Raw genomic sequence first — 19,479 nt, 5'->3', positions numbered from 1 at the left:
AACACAAATACAGTCATCTTACCCATATGATCCATCCCCATCCCTACAAAATGAATACTTTTGAATGTCTTGCCTTTACTTTTAAAACAAAGTCAATGCTCTTTCTTTTCCAGCACCTAGAACAAGATGTGGCACATAGTAGTAGTTCAATACATTTTGATTAAGTGAATGAATGAACATAACCTTCATCTACACTCTTCCTTTCTCTAAATGGGAATTCCAGTCCTCCTGACTTTCTTTCAGTTCCATGTTCCCTCTAATCACTTGAGTTTTCCCTCTATTTTTCACTCTCTTTTCTTTCCTCCTTTACCAAGTTAATTCCTACCGTATGTAACCATCATGTATACAGACCAGGCTTCCCTAACCAACCTGACTGGTCCAAAGTCCTCCACACAGGCTTCCATGGCATCATGAGCCTCTCCTCCACCGTGCCTGTCACACTTGCAGTTTTATATGTGCTTGTGTAATGACTTTACCACTGTCCACAGCCCTGCTAGCCTGTGGCACTCTGAAGGCAGGACTGTGTCTGTTTTCTCTCATCAACATACTCTAGGTACTTAGCACAGTGTTGGACATTCAGGAGAGAATCAATAAAGAGTGAACAGATTAGCAGATGCATTATAAATTAATGTGCAGAGGGCTTACCCTTTTTACAATTTCATTTTAATATAGATCTCAAATCTAAACATTCATTTGAGAGTCAAATCACAGTAAATGGTTCTCTTCCTACTCTTTTTTTCTTTCAAAATCCTTAATAAAGTCTAAAGTACAAGTTCTAAACCCCTAGGATACAATGCTTTTAAATATTGTTTCATCTGAATTGTTACAATTGTTCTTTTTTAAAAGATACTATTTTGGGGGTTATCAGAACCCCAAAATAAAGAAGAAGGTAAAATTTGCAATAATTAGCCTGAATAAAATAAAAAATGTCTCTAACCTTAAGCAAGATTTTTCATATTACCAATGGAGTATAAACTTTTTTGGATAAAAAAAATAATCTATTTAATTTAAATATAAATAATGATGCTTGATGGTTCTTAGGATTTACTGGTATTCATGCAGGATGTTTGTTCTGAAAAAATCACAACGTTCTAAATATCATTTTATGTAGTTTGTCAATACGTCTGACATTTCTAAGAAAAATTAAACCATTAAGTCTTGAAGTTTTTAAGATTTATGTTAAAATTTTTTTTAGGAACTATGTCATATACCACGTGTCAGGCCAAAGGCAGTGCTAACCATTATAAATACAGCTGCCTGCGTGGGAATGAATCATCAGAAATGGTGAAATCCTAACACACTTAGGCATACCTTTCTTCTCTGAAGTGGAGATTTGATGCAATTGTTTTTATTTTGGGATAATTTATGGTGGTGTGGCTATGGAGCATAGAGTCCTCTTTGGTTGAAGACTACACCAGAGTTGTTCCCGTCTCTACCCTACAACTCAGGTATGGAATTCAGCTAATAATACGTATGACCCGCTGACCTAACAGGTTGGTGCTAGGTCCCTCCCTTGTCAAGAGCCTTTCAACCATCCCCCTCCCTATGCTAAGCACTCACTCTAATATGTTTACAATGTCAATCATTGGATATGTATACATCCTTATAAAGTACAAAGTATAAAGGCCATCCATGACCTGGTGCCCACTAACTCTGACTTTATCTCTTTACACTCTCCCCCATCTCATTCTACTTTAGCCACTCTGGCCTCCTAGCTATTTCTTGAACTTAATATGTACACCCCAGGCCTTTGTTCTTGCTGTTTTTTCTGCCCAACACACTTACTGCTCAAATATCTACATAGCTCATTCATTTCCTTCATGTCTCTGTACAAATGCCACTTTGGTTTTAAAAAGGGGAGGGAGAGAATTTACCCTAATTATCCTATTTTAAATAGTAATCCTCTGTATCACTTTCTGTCTCTGTATTTTGGGTTTTCGCAGTTACAGTTATTGTAAAGTAAAGGGATACTTTTTTTTTTTTTTTTTTGTATTTTTAGGGCCATACCAGAGGCATGTGGAGGTTCCCAGGCTAGGGGTGAAATAAGAGATGTAGCCACAGACCTACACCACAGCAACTCGGGATTCAAGCCACATCTGCAACCTATACCACAGCTTATAGCAATGCTAGATCCTTAACCCATTGAGCAAGGCCAGAGGTCAAACCTGCTTCCTCGTGATGCTACTCAGATTCGTTTCCAATGAGCCACAACAGGAACTCTCATTTTTTTATATCTATCTTTGTTTTTTGTCTTTTTCCTTCAGTAGAATGAGGCACAACTGGGCATCCTAGTTAACAGCCAGACCCTAGAGATAGAGTTACTACAATTGCATTCTTTCTCTACTACTTACTATGTGATCTTTAGCAGGCAGTCCTGTGCCTCAATTTCCTCAGCTCTAAAATGGGGATGGGGAGTTCCCTGTCATGGCTCAGCGGTTAACGAATCTGACTAGCATCCATGAGGACACAGGTTCAATCCCTGGCCTCGCTCAGTTGGTTAAGGAGCTGGTGTTGCCATGAGCTGCAGTGTATGGAGTTCACAGATGCAGCTCAGATCTTGCATTGCTGTGGCTGTGGTATAGGCTAGCAGATACAGCTCAGATTTGACCCCTAGCCTGGGAACCTCCATATGCCATGGGTATGGCCATAAAAAGCAAAAAATAAAATAAAGTAATATAAAGTGGGGATGGTAATAATAACTATTTCATATGTTATAATTCAATCTAGGCCCACAATCTATGCTATTGAAGTATTACTCTCTGTTATTACTATTACATTTATTTTTACTATTAGAATTAAGCTCCATCAAGGCAGGGATTGAGTTTTCTTTGTATTCCCATTTATAAATGCTATTGTGCATGTGCATTTTTTTTTTAAAGAAAAGTCTAACATGCACATAGAAAAAGGAACATCATAATTATACAGCTAGGTGAGATTTCACAAATAAACCCACAAAACTAACACTAACGTTAAGAAATAAAATATTACCAGCTCACCAGAAGCCCATCCCCAAAACTATGACCTCCTCAAAAAGGTAACCACTATCTTAATTCCTATCATTATAGATTAACTTGGCCTACTTTCTGAAATTTATGTAAATAGAATCATATAGTTAGTACTCTATAGTACCTGACTTCTTTCATTAGTTGTAGTATGTAGCAGTCATTCATCATTCATTCATTCATTCTCATCATTGTATAGTTTTCCAGTGAATTCTTAGTCCACTACAGTCTTCCATTGTGGAAATATACCGTCATTTATTTACCCATTCTCTGGTTGACAGACACTTGTGTGGTCAGTTTCCAGTAGGGGACTATCATGAATGGTGTTGCTATATTTCCAGTATGTCTGGTGCACATAGACAGGCATGTGTATATACCTTAGAAGACGAATCTACTAGGAAGTAGGGCATGCTTTTATTTAGCTTTAGTAGATCATGTCCAATAGTTTTCTCAAGTGGCTATACCAGTTTACACTTCTAACAGCAGTGTTCACCTACTTTTAAGCAACATAAAACTACACAAAAGATTTTGTTCTCTTTCCAACTGTTTTCACTGAATACTATGATTTTAAGATCTGCATATGTTACTGCACATGTATTTCCTCTAACCACTGCATGATATTTAATGTTATGCTTTTATCTATTGAATTCGTTTTCTTTTTTTTTTGTCTTTTTGCTATTTCTTGGGCAGTTCCCGCGGCATATGGAGGTTCCCAGGCTAGGGGTCAAATTGGAGCTGTAGCCACCAGCCTACGCCAGAGCCACAGCAACTCGGGATCTGAGCTGCGTCTGCAACCTACACCACAGCTCACGGCAACACTGGATCCTTAACCCACTGAGCAAGGGCAGGGACCGAACCCGCAACCTCATGGTTCCTAGTTGGATTCGTTAACCACTGTGCCACGATGGGAACTCCTGAATTCATTTTCTGATTTTGGGGGATGGTGCTTTTCAGTGTAGCAGGCTATTGTTTGCCTGCCCAGCACCCACTCCCTTCTTCTACCCTGACAACTACCTGTGCTCTTCCACATGGATGAGTGCTCCAGCTCCAGAGGAGACTCTCAGGTCGTCCAAATCAATCATGATAATTTTATTTCCCTTATGACCTTGTTCTGGCCAATAAGACTTGAAGAGAAGGCTGTACAGGATGGAAGAGTGGGAAAGCTACTTCTTTTGAAGCAACATCTTAGCTCTTCTACAAAAACACAAGGAAGAGTTCCTTTTTTCTTACCTGGATATTTGTGTGTGAGCTTGTGACAGCTGGAACTGCTGTAGCCATCTTGTGACCAGGAAGGGAGCTAGATGAAAGATGAAAAAAACTGAGTCCATCAGGACATTACTAAGTCAGGAGCCACCCTACCTCCAAACCAACAGATGAGAAAATTATTTTCACTGGATTTATTTACCTGCAACCAAAATGGTCCCATTACAACAATTAAAACATTAGCATCGACTCGTTCTTTAAAAGCTATTTTATATTTAAAATTGATTCCTATAATACCATTTCTCAGTCCCTTTACCTTAAATAATTTCAGCTTGATGCCCTTTATTGACTGTGTTAATTTTATGATACTGAGCATCTAACAAACAAGTATCTCTCAACTTACAGTTAAGCATTGTACAGCTTGTTCCTATATAATTTTTTTTTCTTTTTTAGGGCCACACCTGCAGCATATGGAGGTTCCCAGGCTAGGGGTCAAATTGGAGCTTTAGCTGCCAGCCTACACCATAGCCATAGCAACACAGGATCTGAGCCACATCTGCAACCTACACCACAGCTCACAGCAATGCTGGATCCTTAACCAACTGAACAAGGCCAGGGATTGAACCTGAGTCTTCATGGATGCTAGTCAGATTCATTAACCACTGAGCCATGACAGGAACTTCTCATATATAATTTTAGAATAATGTAGTTTACTTTGAACAAATATGATCTGCCAGCAATAAGGTATCATAACACATTTGAATCAGTGTTTTAATCTTGTATCTTACAAAATGTATGTTAGGCAAAAATTTTCAAAACATTAACAGTCATGTCTTCTATAATAAATATATTTCATAAGTTTTAGAACAATTTTGTTGTATCAGTTTTTGGATGGGTGATACATGGATATGAGATACAATGTTGCATAGATTCTTGACTTATTTTACAAGTCTTTTATAGGTTAATTAAAATTTCAGCATTTTATCTTCACATAGTCTAAAATAATATAATTACACTGAATATGGAACACATATTCTATGTTAGGCACTGAAACTGAGCCTTCACAAGCATGATTTAATTTTACTTTATGAGCTATTTTATTCTAATTTTTAGGAAGGAGAATGAAATGAGGCACTCCTACCCAGCAAGTGAGGAGCAAGGGCCAGATTTGAACCCAGATCTATGGATTATAAAACACACACTTTTAGCCACTTTGCTATATGATTCTTCTAATTTTTTACTGATAACTACATGCATATTTAGTAGCAGATGGGAAATGCCATAACAAAGTTTTAACCCTTTAAAGTAAGCTAAAATGATAATTATAAATAATATCTAACATTTATTGGGCACATCCTGTGTGCTATAAACATATTAGCCAATTTACTCTTTGCCAAATTCATCTTCAGATAGATAATGAATTATTTGGGAATAAAAAGAGCAGCCCCCAAAAAAGTAGAAATATTTAAATCAATTAATAGTCTGATCATATTTAACATAAAAATAAACTTGAAGACAAGCACTATTTTGTTATATTACAACTTTTTCTATTGTAAGGGACCAAAAAAGTCCCAAATCAAACTGACTTAAGCCAAAAAGAGACTATGACTTATATAACAGGGAAATCTCCAGAGGCAGAGCTCCTCTGAGTAGGGATGGATTCTGGGCTCCATAACATCCCACAGCTCATTTTTTCCATCTTTTTGCTCTACCCCTACCAGTTACTCCCCATTTTGTTTGCTTCTTTCTCAGACTCTAGTTGGTGCTTCCTGGCACCTCCAAGTTCTCCCCTTCTGATGGCAAAAACAGAGGTAGCAGCTCCCACTTCACAAAAACTCAAGTTCAAGGCCTGAGGGATTTTCTAACAGTCTTACAACTACTCTGATTGCCCTGGCTTAAGTCACTGCCCACTGAAACTATCTCGTAGCAAAGCGGTACAGTTCTCTTACTTTTGGTTGCAAGTAAGGAGATTCTGGTCAGGGAGATGAAATTCAATGATTTGCCTTAGGCCAGAGTCAATTTGCTCTGGGAGAAACAGTCCCCATGTAAGAATTTTAACTACCTGGAGATTTCAGTGCTGTGGGGAATCTCAAGCCAGACACATGAAGAGGTAATGTGAAAAAAAAGAAAGAGAAAGATACCACCTTATAGCTCTTCCAGCCATTCTAGCCAAGGAGCCAAATATGTGAGTCAAGAAGCCATCTTAGGTATACAGTCCACTCAAGCCTTCAGATTACTCTAGTCTCAGTTCCATGTAACTGCAACCATATGAGAGGCTCCAAGCAAGAACTCCAAGCTCAGCTCACCCCAGTCAACCTACAGAACCATGAGTGATAGCAGTGAATTGCTATTTTAAGTCACTAAATTGGGGAGTGGGGGAGTGGGGAGAATGTAGTAAAAGATAACTTAAACAGATGCAAAAATCTACCATATGTAGTATTAACTCTCAAACTAGAACAAGTTTTATAAACAACATGTAGTGAAGGGTTTTTTTATTTGTTTGTTTTATTGCCTAGAAGAAATCATTTATCCAGGCATATATGATAAAAATGTTAATGAATCTTTTTGTTCTCAAAGTTATTTAATTTCTGTGGCTCTTGAGGTAACATTTTGATCAGAAATATTGCTCTATAGAGACAGCAAGGCTTTCCCAAAAAAAAAACAAAATTGTTTTTTTAGGGCTGCACCTGTGGCACATGGAGGTTCCCAGGCCAGAGGTCGAATCGGAACTATAGCCGCTGGCCTACACCACAACCACAGCAACTTCAGGTCCAAGCCAGGTCTGCGACCTACACCACACGTTACAGCAATGCTGGATCTTTAACCCACTGAATGAGACCAGGGATCGAACCTGTGTCATCATGGATGCTAGTCAGATTCATTTCCACTGAGCCACAATGAGAACTCCCTCAAAATATTAATCTCAGTTTAAAACCAGTAACGTTAGTCCTGAATTAACTCTGCCGCTTGCCTAACAATTAGTCATAACAAAGCAGACATTGGAATCGAATTTTTAGGCAGTAGAATCTTTAAGAATCCAGAAATCTGAAATGTTTTCCAGTGTCACAGTGGGAAATATATTTCTACATTTGAGACAATCTAAACTTCTACTGGCACTTTTATAGGGGCATGGGGAACAACACAGGTCTTCATTTTACCAGAAGGCATAACATGTTGTTTTTCTACATGAACTATACATTTCCAGGAGCTAAGGATGTGGGGTGCTGGGGAGATGGGGACACAGTGAAGAAAGAAGTCAAATACACTTCCAGAAGAGATAAGTGTTGACATTAGATTACCAGATTCAAAGAGGACGTCGTATCTATTTTTTTCCCTTCAATGGAAGATAAATTGGATTTCTATTTTATTGCTGATTCTCCTCTTTTTAGTCATATTTCCTGTCTTTTATTGAGAAGCTTTGCTCTCATTTTATTTGCAAATATATTTAAGCTTCAAGACTACATATTCATTTTATCTAGATTTGAAATAATTTGACTTGGCTTGGATTTAACTTTGTCTTGAGATAATAAAGTATTTGCCTAACAATAGAATAAACAAGGCTAAGAAGAGTTCATTTCAAAATAATTAAGATCAAAATACATTTGGCCTAAAATATTAACTCTGTGTCTACAAGTATATACTGTTAATCTACAAGCAAGTCTTACCTATGCACTGGAGATTCAACTTGGAAGCATATATTAGTCTAAGTTGCCAAAACAATAAAAAGATTTTTTTTTTTTTTTTTTTTTTTTTGCTTTTTTAGGGCCGCACTTGCGGCATAATGAGGTTCCCAGGCTAGGGGTCCAACTGGAGTTGTAGCTGCAGGCCTATACCACAGCCACAGCACCATCAGATCTGAGCCTCATCTGCGATCTATACCACAGTTCACAGCAATGCCAGCTCCTTAACCCATTGAGCAAGGCCTGGAATCGAACCTGCAACCTCATGGTTCCTAATCGGATTTGTTTCTGCTATGCCACGACGGTAACTCCAAAAAATTAAATATTGATCAAGAAAGGCCACTAGAGTCTAGAGAAAGAAAGTTCCCTGAGACCAGAGACAGACCCTGAACATTAGGCCTGGGCCTTAGGAGGTATACAATAAATGTGAATTGAATGAAGGAATCGAAGGTTCAGACTTCAATAATTGAAGTTTCAGAATTTAAGGGAGGTATCAAATGGCAGTTCATGTACCACATTCAGTCCACATTCTTGTCTGGTTTGACCTGCATTTTGTTATATTTTGTTTTGTTAAAAAGGTAATAAATTCATTGGTTAAAAATGGTATATAGTGAAAAGTCTCACTCTCACCTTTGCGTCTTATCTTCCTACCTGCCCCCAACTTCTCTCAAGATAATCTCTCTTTTATTAGTTTGCTGTGTATTCTTCTAGAGTTTCTTTAGGCAAATGATAATAGGTAAAGATAATCTTAATTCCCTCTTTTTTACACAAAGGCAGAATATTATATATGCTGCTTTTTATCTTGCCTTTCTTTTTTTTCCACTGAATTTATACTTGGAGATCTTTTTCTCTATTACTCTAAAGTAGTCAATTACCTTCATTGCGTTTCATGCCCGGCCATGGTAGGCATAACTCAAATCGGCTAGAGTGATACTATCAAAGGAGGAGTGGGAAAGAAGACTTGTTTTGCCTGGTTCATCATATCAAAGTAGTTAAGCAGGGTGGGGAAGGCCACTACATGGTAAGATGTCTTAAACATAGTGAGCACATCCTACATGAGTTAACAGTGAATGAACTGCAAGCACAACAGCCACAGATTGTTAGCTGCCCCACTCCCCACTTCACACGCGCATGCAGACACACACACACACACACACGCAGATCTAGAAATGCTAAACCAGTGACAGTGCCAGAATTCCTAAGTGAAAAAATCTCAGCACTTCCCTCTCTCTTCTCTAAGTGCCCAACCCCTCTATGCCAACTCCACACACTACATTTTCCACAGGTAAATTCACCAGATGCAGTGTTTCCTAGATTTATCTAATATCAAGAATTTTAGGAGTCTTTTTAAAACTTCAGATTCCCAGTTCCATCCCTTGGATATTCTTACCTAGGTCTGAATCTTCGCTATTAGGATCAGAAAAGTTTAGGAAGACTGTTTTAAGATGTTGCTAAACACGTTCTCATGCCTGTGTTGAAATAGATCTCTTAGGGACCAGCCGTTATAATTAGATGCTGAGTACCTTAACAGATGTCTTTTCTAATGGCTGTTTTAGAGAAATATTCTTTTAGAGAAGAGCTTCCCCCAATTTTTTTTTCTCTATGATAAACATATAAAAAGTTAACACTTGCTTGGCACACTGGAAGAGGCCAGAGTTAGCCAGAAGCAACAGATTCAGGGTTTTTAGGAGGATGGCAAAATGAAAAGTGGTATTTCATTACACAATGCTTGGGAAATTTTGCTTTACAGTTATCTTGAGGCGAAGAAGAAAAGAAAAATGGCATTTGTTTAGCTCTTATATGCCTGGTGATATACTTAAAACTAAGGCTTTTATCTTGCATAAAATCTACTAAGCATAGACAGATGTGTATTATTTTCTCCATTGTAAAGAAAAACAAACTGAGATAGTTGGATTTAGACCAAACCTTTTCCATAGGTAGAGTCAAGAGCTAGAATCTGACTGACATTTTTGGTTCCCAGGCCCAAATGATAACCAGTATATATCTCAAAGACTAAGGAATGTTCTTGAAAAAAATCAAATAACACAACTTCTCCTGGGTATATTTTGTCTTTAACCCTAGTTGCTGGAGCTCTGAAGAGAATTCTGCTTGTAGTAGCCAGTCTCCAAGCTGGCCCCCAGAGACCAGTATTCATACTCTGATATTCTGCCTCACACATTACATCAGGTTTGGTCTGTATGACCAATAAAATATAGTGGACACAATGACATGTGGCTTCAAAGGCTAGGTCACTCACTCTGGGAGAATCTAGCTCCCATAGGTTAAGGATACTTGAGCAGCCCCACGGAAAGGCCCATATGGTGGAGAATTGCCAGCAGTGATGGGAATGAGCCATCCTGGAAGCAGCTCCTTCAGCACCAATCCTTCAGATGACTACAGTCCCAGCTGACATCTTAACTGCAGCCCCATGAGACACACCAAGTCAGAGCCCCCAAGCACATGTGTTCCCAGATTCCTGACTCATAGAAACTGTAAGATAGTAAATGTTTATTGTTTTAAGCCACCAACTGTTGTAGTAATCTGTTACATATCAATATGTAACTACTACAGTTTAGTACAGGCTTTTTTTTTTTTTTTTTTGCCTTTTCTAGGGCCGCTCCCGCGGCATATGGAGGTTCTCAGGCTAAGGGTCTAATCAGAGCTGCAGCCATCGGCCTGCACCACAGCCACCACAACACAGGATCCGAGTCGCATCTGCGACCTACACCACAGTTCACAGCAATGCTGGATCCTTAAGCTACTGAGCGAGGCCAGGGATCGAACCCACAACCTCATGGTTCCTCATCGGATTCATTAACCACTGCACCACGACAGGAACTTCTACTATAGGCTTCTATTACATGGACTGAGAAAACAAAACACAGTAGATATCTGCCTCTATTGTATTGATATATTCCACAGTCACCTGAAGGAAGAAAAAAAAAAAAAAAAAAAAAAGCAAGATTTTTTCTCTAAATAAATTTAAAAATAAATGACATATTTTTTAAAGATTTTTGTTATTATACTTTCCAAACATCGGTAACTTTTTATTTTGCTTTATCAAGGACTGGTACTGAAAACAGAACAAAAATAGCAGGGCAAGGTCACTTCAACTAAATAAATATCTACATGAATTTGCTGTTTGAACCAGTACAACTGAAAAATAAAATAATCTACCAAGTGGGAGGGAGAAGCGGTTTTGTAAATCCAGCTCAGTGCTGAGCTAGACTGACATACAGTCTCTGATGACAAACTATGTCTGCTTTCTAAAGATGAAGCACATGTTTGCTCATGGGTTTATCAACTATAAAACAAGGACCATCTGTTACTTACCACCAGAGGACCTGGAGAGAGAAAATAAATGAAATAAATGGAACTGAATTTTCCTCTGTCCAAGACAAATTTTTCTCTTTTTCATTTCTTTTTTTTTTTTTTTTTTGGTCTGTAATGTTCTAAGAAAAGAAGCCTATTGCCCATAATTAGGTCTAAAAAAAGTTTATTTAAATCTCTGATGGCTACAGCTCCGATTTGACCCATAGCCTGGGAACCTCCATATGCCCAGGGTTCTGCTCTAAAAAGACAAAAAAAAATTTCTGATAATTTCTTGATTATCCATATAAAAATATTTCCAAGACAGGAATTAACATGTAAGCAAAGTATAGCAAACAGGTCATAATGAAATGATAAATTTTCACTGTATTATAGGGATATCCCACAGCCAACTCATTTCGGCTTTATTTTTGCCAAGTATTTTTTAATTATTTGTACCTACTACTATCTAAGCAATATGGAATAATGGGTTAATACTCTAACACAATTTCTAAATGAGGGAACTTCGACAGCTAGACAAGTGCAAGAGTGGTTTCTGCAAACATTGGGGCTAAACCTGGGTAATATTATCTAGCTCTTGGGCACTTGTCTTTAGCGTGGCAAGTCCCAGAAGTGGGGTGGGTGGAAAAAAGGGGGAAAAAGGTGGTAAAGAGAACCACTTAAAAGTGATGTCTTCCCCCTTACCTCATCCCCAGGTATCTGGTATTCTTAAGCTCTTTCTATCCTGCTTTAAATCTTTCAAGAAATCAAAAATAGTGTTGCTTGTTGTACATCCTTATGGCCTAAATCCAAGCTGACCACAATCCTACAAATCATTAACCTAAATGAGGCTGACCAAGCATGGGCCTCCAGGCTACTTTCTAACAGGCAGGTCCATTGCCCTTCACCTGGTAAATCTCAGGCACATGAGAGAAGCAGTTTACCCAGGTCTATCTTTCACATTTGTAGCACTGAAGCAAGAACACAAATGGAGGCCCATGTTTAAAAGTTATAAATCAGGCTAACAAAATTATTAAAATATGTCTTATCCTCCTACCTCAACAACCTCATAACAATAAAAATTTTTTAAATATGTACAAAGCTATGGATTTTATATAACTGAAAATCAGGAAAATAACCAAGACTATTAAATGTAATCATTGCATGTATCTGTGGTATTTGGATCAGTAAATAAGACATCTATAATTTATAAAATATTATATATTTTTGTTTGTTTGTTCGTTTTGTCTTTTTAGGGCTGCATCTGTGGCTTATGGAGGTTCCCAGGCTAGGAGTCCAAGCGGAGTTCTAGCTGCCTACAGGCCTACACCACAGCCACAACACCACCAGATCAGAGCTGCATCTGTGATCTACACCCCAGCTCACAGCAATGCTCGATGCTTAACCCACTGTGCAAAGCCAGGTGTGGAACATGCACCCTCATGGTTACTAGTCAGATTCATTTCCACTGAGCCATGATGGATGGGAACTCCAAATATTATATGTTTATTACATAAAATACATATTTCTTTCCTTTAGCTCACCAAAATTATGTTGTTAAATCAAGATTTTCATATAATTTAAGTTCTGACAGGAAATACCAAATTAGATGACCTTTCTTGGGTTGAAATTATTACATACTTTTTATTAATTCCCATTAGAGAAACTTTGCTGAGATAGTGGCAAGTGGAATCGTCAATTAAATTTGTAAAGCAACATTAAGCTCAGAAGTGAATATTCATTTCACATATAATGTTCAAACACTGTAATGGTTGGCATATGATAAATTATCATCTCAAAAATATTACAAAGTGTTTTAATTTAATTACATAGGTTACTCTCACATTGTGACTTCCAGGATTTCTTAAGACAATATGTAGATTCATACAATAATTCTTAATTCTTCTGCTTTCACATTTTTTAAATTCAGAAATATTACAAAAATTAAAAACAGCAGGAGTTCCCATCGTGGCTCAGTAGTTAAAGACTCTGACTAGGAACCATGAGGTTTCAGATTCGATCCCTGCCCTTGCTCAGTGGGTTAAGGATCCAGAATTGCTGTGAGCTGTGGTGTAGGTCGCAGATGTAGCTCAGATCTGGAGTTGCTGTGGCTGTGTAGGCCAGTGGCTACAGCTCTGATTAGACCCCTAGCCTGGGAACCTCCATATGCCTCTGGTGCAGCCCTAGAAAAGGCAAAAAGACCAAAAAATAAATAAATAAATAAAACAAAAACCGCAGTATTCCTCAATTTGTTCAAATCTTTCTTTGGTCTCCAATGGCCAGAGAATAGTCTTTACAGAAGTTAATTTGGGGACTTTTTTTTTTTTTTTTGGTATGTGAATCTTCTTTGTAGTCATGTGAACATTTTTATTTCTTCATTTTTATTTTATAGTTTTTTGGATTGTCATTTCTGCTGCATTTGCACATGCAGTTTCTATTTATAAAAAACCACTTTCTTTAAATTTTAAGTTTTTCAATCCTTTTAAAAGTAGCCAAATTTAGATTTTTGCCCCTAAGCTTTTGCTAATATTATTAATAGCAAGTAAATATGTGCATAGACATACTCAAAATTAATTTCATTTTCTGCCAAAAATCACAATTCACTATTTGGGAAATTTTCTCTTATTTCAGTTAACTGTTCTGGTAAATTTTGAATCTTGTTTAAATCTAACTGCTTTAGCAGCATTTGACCAGCGCTCCCATTGTTTATCCATGAGTACCTATTAGGTCAAATTCTGTGTTTTCCTCAGTATGTTCCACCTTCGGACAGACCCTGAAAATACTGTACATAATGTTTAAACTATTCAAAAGAATGTCAACAATATCAGCAGTTTTGAGACTATGTCTCTTAGTAACAACATCAAACCATGTGTTGTAAATGGCATTAAGAATCTTTCTGGATTTTTCACCAAAATTACCTTTATTGTTATCAACCATGTTACTACCAGTACCACAGTTTTACTCTCAACAATCTTTTAAATTAGAGCCTAAATTGAAGTTTTTTAATTCTTCCCTCAAGTAAAAAGCTCTACTTCTAAAAACAAGTCTGAAACCAATGAAATATTCATTAGCTTAAACTAACTTGTTTTCTTCTCCTGGTCATTGGACATATATGTAAATTAACATTATCTACGTAGCAATACTTAATCCTGGTACAATCAAGTTAAACTGAATAATTATTGCTTTTTAAAATTTGAGAAATGACTTTTTTTTTTTTTTCGCTTTTTAGGGCCGCACCTGTGGCATATGGAGGTTCCCAGGCTAGGGGTCCAATCGGAGCTATGGCTGCCAGCCTACGCCACAGCCAGAGCAACTGTCGGATCTGAACCATGTCTGCAGTCTACACCACAGCTCACAGCAATGCTGATCCCCGGCCCACTGAGCAAGGCCAGGGATTGAACCTACATCCTCATGGATTCTAGTCAGATTTGTTTCCGCTGCACAACGAAGAGAACTTCAGAGGAATGACCTTTTAATCTCACTTTACTATCTCTTATATTAATATTCATTTTTTAATTCTCCTTACTAGAGAATTATCATTTGTTTCATTATTTTTTTACCCATCTTAAGTTTCTGATCAGTCTTTCATCAAAGTTCAAAGTCATTTCTACAAATTCTAGACATCTGCCTTTATGTTCTATAAATATTTTGCTGTTCTGCCATGAAAGGCATCATTAAACTTGGCTGAATACTGGCACACAATATTATTTTTTAAGTAAGATTATCTCCATGTACTAGTTTGACATTTACTTTTATTTGTGGAATATTATCTTTTCTTTATTGTTTGTTTGACTCCTTTTTTAGTTCTAGTAATTCCATGTGTACTTTTTTGTGTGCAAGGGACATTTCATGGTATTTTAATTGAGAATTTAATTGTTTCTTATCACAAATACATCCATTAATTGAAGTCAATCATGAAGATTGGTTGTAAAATACTTTAACAGTGATAACAGAGTTTCTAAATAGAGAATATAAAAGCCAGTTTCACAATCTCCTTCTATTTGAAAGAATTTTCGAATAAAATGAAACATTAGAAATTCTGCCACATTCATGCAATGGAAAATAGTAATCATTAATTTAAACCTGGATATGTTTTACTAGCAACATTCTCAAACTGTCACAAGGACATACCTTCACCATTTCCAAGAACATCATCCAGTCAAATGATCTGGAGGATTTCTTCGGAATTTGCTGATTTCAAGACCAGTTATTTCTCTACCTTCTAAACGGCAAGCCATAGTTACTTTTGTTGTTTCTCCATGACAAAACTGACATAAAATTGATGCTTTTTCATTTTCATTGTTTAATTAGTAACAAAATCCCCATTTAATATAGAGTATAAAGTCACAAGGATTTTACATCTGACCCACCTAACCTGTAGATTTTATGAGAATGACATTCTTATTAATTTGCATTGTTTTTTGTTTCTGGCCACACTCACAGCATGTGGAAATTCCTGGGCCAGGGATTGAACCCACACCACAGCAGTGACCCAAGCCACTGCAGCAACCATGCCAGATCCTTAACCTGCTGTGCCATAGGAGAACTCCTAATTTGCATTGTTTTGATCAGTAGTTAAATAAGAGCTTAGAATCTCTTGTTTGCAAATTCTATTAGGGTTATGCTCAACAGAATCTGCTCATTTCCACTGTTTCTATATTTTCATTTTTAGATTAACTAGAATTCTTCTTTGAACATTTCCTATTTCTTTTTTCGTTCCATGTTTTTTTCTTTTTCTTTTTTTTTTTTTTTTTTTTTTTTTTTTGTCTTTTGTCTTTTGTTGTTGTTGTTGTTGTTGTTATTGTTGCTATTTCTTGGGCTGCTCCCTCGGCATATGGAGGTTCCCAGGCTAGGGGTTGAATCGGAGCTGTAGCCACCGGCCTACGCCAGAGCCACAGCAACGCGGGATCCGAGCCGCGTCTGCAACCTACACCACAGCTCAAGGCAACGCCGGATCGTTAACCCACTGAGCAAGGGCAGGGATCGAACCGGCAACCTCATGGTTCCTAGTCGGATTCGTTAACCACTGCACCACGACGGGAACTCTCGTTTTTTTCTTTTTTAATCTCTATTCTTGAATTCTCTATTTCTATCACAATTCTCTATTCTTCACTATCCATCATTCTCAATGATCTAAAAGATTTAGAAGTAAAATGTTATATAGAATATAAAATTTCAATGTATCATAATCAAAAATATAAATTTTAAATGCAGTAAAATGAAAATTTTTCATGTGTTAATAGTTATTTTTCTTCTAAAATATACAAAATTATTAAAATTAAAAGGTAAAATGTAAACTATAAAATACAATGAATATATATAAAATATAATGAAGATCAAGTTATAAAGTAAAATTAAATACTGCTGAAATTTTTATTTTAATATTTGGAAATTTAATTAATCTTATTAAACAATTTTATAAAAGAAAACTATTTGGATTTCTAGCATTCAATGTCCAACTAGTTGCCAGTGTTAACAACTGGGTATCACACTTTAAGTATAATACATCTAGACATAGATGCATACAAATTTAAGAACAATTTGAGTTGTTTAATACCGCAAAATATTCCTCAGACATCATATACAATAACTGCAAATACTGAGCATATCTGGAGTAAGTCCACAACCATGAATTGCTTTCTATGGAGAAAAGCAAGAAAATGGATGCTCAGCACTAGTGGGAAATAAAACTTCCTAAAGCAAGTACCTATTGTATTCATATGGGAAGGATTTGACAAGTTAATTAATCTATCGTTTCTCTTATTTAAGTGTTTCTGCTGACCAAATCCTTCCTGGATGGTTGAAGCATTCTCTTTTTCTCATGTTGAGGGTAGCATAACCCATAATACTTCATAGCATTCAGATGCAATTGCTTTCATTTTCAAGAGATAGCTTCAAAGATGTGGAAAAGAGTTTCCCTTTAGTCTAATGCATGTCAGTCACGAGCGTGGATGTTTATTGACAGAACTGCTTACAGTTTTCTAATGATTTCTTGCTTATGTATTGTATATACTTGTGATCTGAGGATACTGTGGGAGCACAGGGCTCAGAGCCTCTTTTTCCCAGATCTAAGTATGGTACTGAGTTCAGCTTTCCATATTTCCTCTCCTCCTTTCTTAGTCCACTGCCTCAATGCACCTGAAAATCACTCTCCTTCTATGTCGCCCCCCTACCCACCCCCAGAGTTCCTGCTATGGCTCAGTGGGTTAAAAATCCGACCATAGCAGCCCAGGTCACTATGGAGACATGGGGCCAAACCCCAGCTCAGCACAGTGGGTTAAAGGATTGGACATTGCCTCAGCTGAGGTGTATGTTGCAGCTGCATCTGGGATTCAATCCCTGGCCCAGAAACTTTCATATGCCATGGGTACGGCCATTAAAAAAAAAAAAAAAAAAAAAAAAAATCATGCTCATCCCTATTGCCCATGCCCGGTGTAAGGCCTTGGCTAATTTACTCTTTCAGCCACTTCATGATTTATTTGGAATTTGAACTGAAAAAAATTCTTCAGACTCTCACAAGTTGTACAACATTCTTTGTGAGAAGAAAAGTCTCCCTAGTGAGGATGGGCCATCAAACTTTTATACATGCTGTTCCCTTGCCTGAAACACTATGCTCTCCTCTCCTTAGACATTTGACTCATTTAACAGCTCTGTTGTAACCTCTACAGAAAAGACTTCCTTAGCCTCCCCAATTAGATCAAATCCCCTTTGGATATGCTTCCCTAGCATCTTGTTCTATTTAACAGATCGATGATTTTATACTTATTTCTGTAATGTGGTTAGTGTTTGTCTCCCTCCATAGAGAGGAACTGACACGAAGACCATGTCTGAGTATGTTTTGGCACACCGTTATATCCCCAGAGCTTAGCCCATACTGTACACATAGAAAACACTCAAGATTTAATTAATTGGGAGCCATTCAGCTGCAGCTTACATTCTGTTTTCTTTCTTGCTTTTCGACCTTGGTCAATCATGAGGCTGAAGAAAATCTGTCTTTTAGATTTCAGCTTGATAGTATCTTCTTGGGAAAGCTTTCCCTGAGCTCTGGTACTAACTCAAAATCTCCTTGCTTTTTTATGTTGGGAAAAAAGTGTAAATTCCAGTTGGCCTCCTGACATGATTTCACATCCTGTGTTTACACCTGAGCACCTGTACTCCAGTGAACTCTCTCCAAAGTTGTGCAAAACTTGTTAAAAAGACTGGCTTCGTGGTGGGCAAAGTGCACTACAGCAATCTTAGGAATATTTTCACTGGCTTAGCAAAATCTTAAGTTTGGCCACAGAGCATGGCCAATTTTAGAAAAAGGTATATTTTCCTCTGATCATGTATTTTGAACACGGACTGGCATCAGAACTAGGAAATACATTTTCTAATACGATCACATTTCTTTAAGTAGAAATAAAGGATCTATTCTCAGCATTCAATTATACCTGAACACCAAGTAGCCAGGGAAACAAACAAATATTTCCGACGAGTTTCTTTTGTTTTTTAATGATTTTTATTTTTTCCATCATACCTGGTTTACAGTGTTCTGTCCATTTTCTACTGTACCGACAAGTTTCTTGACTCCTTTTTTGCAACTTTTAACTTCATTACCATGAAATCATTTGTTTATTATAGAATGACTTTCCTGGTTCTGCTGGGAACTTGAAAACCTAGACAAACCAGTGAATGATGGTAACGTGTCTCTCTCCTTTTTCTCACTTCTCCCATATTTAGTGGGCACAGACCAAACTTTTATTTAGCTTCCTGCCTCCTCTGCTTTCCTCTGCACACGTGTAGGATATTTGGTCCCTGACTCTTTACACAATTTTCCTTGTATTTTAAAAGACAGCAAAATTGGACTATAATAATTAGACATTGACATCACAACCCACAAAATAACTGTTGTTAAGTTGAATCAGCAGTGAAGGTTTTCAGTAGATTTTTTTTTTTTTTTCTCATTTGAGTCTTCATCTATTTTAAGCAATGGCATAATGGAAATGGCAATTCAAGATGGACACAGTCAAATGGGGCACCTCATTCTCATAAGTTGCTGAGCGTCCATGGGGCCTGGAAGGACTGGCTAGTCTTGTCTCAAACAAGAGAACTTTCTACCCAGAGTATCTGAAGGGCAGAGAAAGATTTTTATTAAACTCAGTCAGTGGAGAGAAATATGGGAAAGCATTAGACTAATTACATTCAAACTCAAATGATCAAGCACTAGTTCACTGGCTCAATCAGAAGCTTTACTAAATGAGACTCACGAGCAAAGAAATTTGTTAAGGTGTTAAGAAATAAACTAG

The 19,479-nt window shown here is 37.3% G+C and overlaps 1 long non-coding RNA gene across 1 annotated transcript in view; it reads right to left on the bottom strand.

Moving 5' to 3' along the window:
- The window catches only part of LOC106508433, a 661,471-nt gene that overhangs the window by 571,062 nt on the left and 70,930 nt on the right, over window positions 1–19,479 (bottom strand). The window contains exon 4 of the long non-coding RNA XR_002342060.1: window positions 4,233–4,299. This is a non-coding gene — a long non-coding RNA (uncharacterized LOC106508433). The remainder of the gene's footprint in view (window positions 1–4,232; window positions 4,300–19,479) is intronic.

The sequence above is a fragment of the Sus scrofa genome, chromosome 2, assembly GCF_000003025.6.
Source record: "Sus scrofa isolate TJ Tabasco breed Duroc chromosome 2, Sscrofa11.1, whole genome shotgun sequence".
Classification (NCBI taxonomy): domain Eukaryota; kingdom Metazoa; phylum Chordata; class Mammalia; order Artiodactyla; family Suidae; genus Sus; species Sus scrofa.
Note: the sequence above shows the minus strand (reverse complement) of the source record. Positions and strands in the feature narration are given on the sequence as shown.